We start from the raw sequence: 5,833 nt of genomic DNA on the forward strand, positions 1-5,833 counted from the left end.
TGGGTGAAAAGCGGTTTTTAAGCAAGGTATCCAGCAGCCAAAGCCCACTGCTGAATGCTAATAATCAAATAAAAAGCCCTTTTGTCAACACAGCCAAGGCTGACTCCGAGGGGGCCGGCATTCCAGCACCACGGCAAGGAGGCAAAGAGGGAAAAGCTTTGCAAGAACAATTCCCTTCTTTGAGGACACCACGCCAGGCAGGCAGATTTTGGGGGTGTTTCTTGCTCTTTTTTTTTTTCCCCCTTTGGTACACACAATCATTGTTCTTTCCTTTCCCTCACTGTGCTGGGGGTTCTGCACAGAGGTGGGTTTGTTCAGCCCACCCTGGGCCCAGGACTCCACCAGACGAGCAGAGCGCTCCTCACAGCTGATGACTCCACCCCAGGGCACCTCATTAGGTGTCCACGAAGTGTCCCAGCACTCTCTTCCCCACGTGGGAGCTGCTGACTGTGCAGTTGGATGCACAGCTCAGGGAAATCACACAGACAGACAGTGCAGGAAACATCACCCACAATTACACACAGCTCCCAGCCCAGGCACTGATTCATTTAGCACTGCACAGAACAAGTCTAACTACACTTTTTATCACCCTCTCCAGTGCTGTTTCACATGTGCAGCGCTAAGTGATAAAACACTCCAGTAAATCAAGCCAGGCAATGAATAACAGCTTATCCAGCAGAGGAATAAATCAGGACGCGATGAGCCGAAGGGGGAGAAGCTTTGAGCTGAAGGAGGGTAGATTTAGATTGGATATGAGGAAGGAATTCCTGCCCAGAGAAGCTGTGGCTGCCCCTGGATCCCTGGAAGCGTCCAAGGCCAGGTTGGAGCAAGCTGGGATAGTGGAAGGTGTCCCTGCTCATGGCAGGGAGTGGAACTGGGGGGGCTTTAAGTCTCTTCCAACCCAGATCAGTCTGTAATTCCCTGATAAGCACAGTCAGACGTTGCTGCAACAGTGAGCAGTTAATGTGTAAAGTTGACCAAAAAAGTAAAATATTGGAATATGTTTGCAGAGGACTATAAAAATATTTTATTAGTAGTATCTGATTTTTTTTTTCTGTATCACACTCATTCTCTAACCTGCTTTGAGCTCTGCTGGAGGGCTGCACACTCATCCTATAAAATCAAAGATCACAATTCACTGGACTAAAATGAGAAAAGCTCCTCCCAAACCCACAGAATCTGTGTAGAAATAAATAATACACAGAGCTAAGAAGGAGCCAGTGGGAATCCAGGGCTCTTTCCCAGCAGGAAAAGACAGGCAGGACAGTAACAGAACTCAGGACTATCAACAGCTGGAATTAATGACCAGAGAAAGTCCCTCCCTGCTTAGTTTGAGGCAGTTGTACTTATTAACCAGCTGGGAAACACCATAAAAAACACAAGGACAAAACACACCCAAGTCCCAGGAAATTAATGAGAGCGTCTGGAGGTGTTGCAAAATTTAGCCCTTTAGATATATGGAGTGTCAGTCAGGGAAATTAGGATATAAGAGTGATGGATGAGCAGGAGCTGGCCCAGAACAGCAGAGCTCAGGAGAACAGAGGGGGAAACGGGCACATCTGAGCTGTAGAGCAGGAAAAGAAGGGCCAAGGGGCACCTTCCAACAAAACAGAAACACTGAAAAAGGAGTGAGAAAGTGAGGGGGGAGATAACCCAGGAAAAGATGAGCCACAAGAAGTCTGAACTCGAAGTCAGTTCGGGTCAGGAGAGCAAAGATGGTTACAAACATCAGAGAGGGGGAAGTTTTTTTTGGAAGAAAGATGCTGCAAGGATGTGATAATTCGCAAATTTGGCATAAAAACACGGGAATGCTGAAACCCCAGTGTAAGTGGCTGCTCTAAAAACTGCTGTGCTGGAACCAGGGCACAGCAAGGCCACAGTGGTGAAAAGCAAAACAAAACCTGGTCTCTTTTTCCTTATAAAACTATACAATATATTATAATATTATTGTGATATAATGTAATCACAACTAGACAATATATGATACACAATAAACATATTACAATTGCTTATTGACAAGCAACCTATTGATATATTCCCAGAAGGTTTATTTGAGGCTAAAAAAAAAAAAATAATGAAAAAAAATAGTTTCTTTAGGTTCTGGAAGGAAAGTTTATAAAACTACAGCAATCACCCCACTCTATTATTTCTACAGTTGGTTTACTTTGAGGGGTCATTGATTTTGCAGGGAATCAATTACAGAACTTGAGGTTCATTATTTGTTACCTCAACCTCTCCAAAAGGTTGGCTTCATAGCAGGCTTTAAGAAAACAGCAATTCTAATTTAAAACCTCTCCTTGAGTCTCGAGAACTGCAAAGTAATTACAGTTTTCACCCCTCGAATTTGCAATCTGCAGCCGTCTCAGGGTGTTCAGGGATTCTTATTGAGTTGTTTTATCCATTTCTCCCTCACCAACAGCTTGACTACCTTGTGGATTTAACATAAAAACAGCCTTTTTGTGGCTGGTCCTCCCCAGACTGAAGCATAAAGTAACTTTTATCCTATTTTCACAAGCTCTGCTACAAATTCAACGCTGATAAAGCAACACCCCCGAGTGTGTTTTGTCACAGGCAGGTCTGTCTGTTGGGCTTTATTTAAAACAGAGCCAGAAGAGACTGGCACCTTTATTTTTATAAACATAACAGGCAACATTTTCCCCCTTTCAAATTTCTATTCACATTTCTTCTGGGCTGGCAGTGGGCTGTGCCGGCCCCAGCACGATCTATTTTGGAAATCTGATGCAGGAACATCATCCCTGGTTTCAAATTAAGTGTCAGCACTGACCTGAGGAGACATTTTGGAGGGCAGACGAGGCAGCTAAACAAACCAAAAAATCTTGATCCCAACCCAAACAGGGCTGCTCTGGGAATGTGACTGTCCCTACCAACGCTCCAAGGCCTGGAATTTCTATGACTGGGACCCTTATAAACATCTCATACTCCAGTAAACAGGAGTTGAAAAGTCCTTTGCAAACACGGTTCCTCTTCAGGAACTTAAATATTTTTTCAACTTCCATTTAAAAAGTGCAAATTAAGACCATTTTTCTCAGTGGAAGTCCTATAATACACAATTTTATATATATATATAAATTAGCAAATACAATAATCTTAACTGCAGTTTTAAAACAAATATTGATTTTTTTAAAAAAAATTATTTCCCTTTTATTTTGCTCTGCCTGATTTTAGTCACAGTTCTGGTTTTAGTCACAGCAATGAAGAAACTTTAGCATGAGTTACTGATCTGTTGTTGCTCAGACTGACTCCACTGCAGTCAGGCTGCATTCACCACACTTAAATAGACAAAAATTCACCTTAAAACACCCAGCCAAGACAATTTAAAAATAAACAGACCCCAAACACTGAACAGTTTTAGCCCCTTGGGTCTCAAACTCATCAGGTCTGAGCTGATTTCCACCTACCACAGAGGAGTAAAACTAATTAACACATCATTAATGCTACAAGAAAAGACAGTGTTTGAGGCCATATTTAGAAAACTCTCAGCTATTATTAGATAATCTTTGATTTTTCCCTCATCTTTTTGCCACACTGGAGGGCCAACACAAAAGCAAACGTCAAACAAGACACCTGCTTTCACGTTAAAGGAATTAAAGATGCATAAATAGGGCTGAGATGGTGCCAAACGGGTCAGGCAGCAAGAAAAGCCCATTTGGGACCCCCCAGGTTTTTAATTACAAAGTGAAAATCAACTGTGATAGCTGAGAACACACAAAATGCAACCCCCAGCGGGGGCCAAGAGAACCAAAGTCACTGCACAAATGCCACGGGGTGTCACTTCAGTCAGAATGAAATTAATATTGGGATTTATTGATACTGATAAGATCGATTTTTATTGATATGGGCTCAGTGAAGGCACCTGAGCTCCAGCTTCCTCCACTAAATACATTTATGGAGATACCACCTTCAGGTGAACCCAAAAAAAAAAAAAGGAGCGTGGGATGATTTTGCAAGTAGATCATATAAAAAATGATGGACCTAAAGAGACTTTTTGGAGGGCAGATGAGCAAACCTCCCTCCTCTTTTGCAGGACTGGCAACAACACTTCCCTGAAATACGTGGAGGAAAGAGTTCAATTTACGCAACTCCTGGTGATTTTCAAGTCAACTTGTTAAATGAGAAGCATTTCTTTTTTTTTTTTTTTCCCCTGGCACAGATTTATTGACTATTTTCTCTTAGTTTATCACCACTATCATCACTTTAGAGCAGACCCAGGTGTGTGGTGGCCCAGCACAGAAGAAACACCATCTGAGACCCCCTCGAGCTCATTTTCCCCCAGTAATTCCCATTCCAGCCACTGGTGTGGACACAATCCCTTGTCCCTTCCAGTACCACAGTCTTTCTAGGGACACATTGCTCCCTTTTAGCCACTTCCTACCTGCAAACAAAACCATCACCAAAACGTCAAACCACCAATAAAATCGAGAACGAGACACGTCACCCTTACAAATGCTGCCCCAACTCAAAGATGCACAAACAGAGTTTCCTTTCAACAGGGAAAATTTAGTTTAAAACAGGAGCCACACACACACACACAGTGAGGGAGGTATTCCATCATCTACCAGTGGGTTTTAGGAGCCCTCAGAAGAGGCAGGTTTTGGCACATCGCTTCAGATTCTACGGGCTGCCCAAAAAAAAAAACCCAAAACCAAAAAAAACCCAAAAAAAAACCAGTGCCAGGAGACTTTTCCAACTGAATTTACGGAGCTCAAAATGTAAAACCCTCGCAATGCTATATTTTTACTTGCCTTTTTTTTAATGGCTGGAAGGAGAGAAGCGCTGTTGTTACTCCTGCTGCCAGAATTCCTCCAGCTCCGAAAGCGCAGCTGCTCCTTTTAGATCCCAGAGGCCTCGGATTCAACCCCCACCCAGTTTTCTTCTTGTCTGGAGCCGTATTTTTGTCTGCTTTGGGAGTGTTGCAGTGCTGGTAACTCCATAATGAACATTAATACAGCCCAGAGGGAGATTTTTCTGTGTCTCTGCAGCTTTTAAAGCTGCAAGAGCAGTTGATCACATCAGAGACGACACAGGTGTAAAAACCACCTGGAATGATTGGGGGGGGTGGGTGTGGAAACAGCAGAACGAGTCACAGAAACACCTGAGGGTTGCCCCAAGGAGCCCAAAAACTGAGGCACTGCGAGGAGAAGTGGGTTCTTTGGGTCATGTCCACCCAGAAAAACAAGTGCCTGGCACTGGGGAGTCCTGCCAGGTGTCCTGGGTGCCCATGAAGTCAGCCTTTTTCCATGTTCACCCCTCTCCCCAAGCCAAGCTCAGTTCCTGCCCCAGCTCTGAGACTTTAATTTGGTTTTTCTGACACGTGGGCAATCGCTCAGATCTTGCCTCTTGCCCGTTGTTTCCTGGCTTAAACCTCCTCTCTTGTTGATGAAGTCCTAACATTTCACCCCCCACACTGCTGCACAGGCTCTTTTTTAAAGAAATAAAACTAAAAAAAAAACCCCAAAACTGAAGTCCCAGTAAGATGCTCCAAGTGGGTTCAACTGGGGCAGATCTCAACGAGCTCCAGCTGCAGCTCTGACCCAACCCTTGCTTTTACCTGATTTCAGGGGCTAAAACACACCTGGGGAGAAAAATATTATCCCCCCTCAGGGGGACAGGAGCTCCCCAGGGGTTTATTTGGCTTGATAAACACGAGCAAAGCTCACAATTTTTTGCCTTGGAGAGGCACTGCTGACCCACCTGCATCGAACAACCTCATTTCAGTTTGGTCCTGCTGGTTTTTTTTTATTAGGACAGTGCCCAGGGGGGGCTGTGGAATTAGGAATGTCCTCCCCTGGTTGTGGTTTTTTTTTTTTAGCAC

The sequence above is a fragment of the Empidonax traillii genome, unplaced genomic scaffold (assembly GCF_003031625.1).
Source record: "Empidonax traillii isolate 1590-97213 ecotype Southwest subspecies unplaced genomic scaffold, ASM303162v1 scaffold1031:size332250, whole genome shotgun sequence".
NCBI lineage: Eukaryota > Metazoa > Chordata > Aves > Passeriformes > Tyrannidae > Empidonax > Empidonax traillii.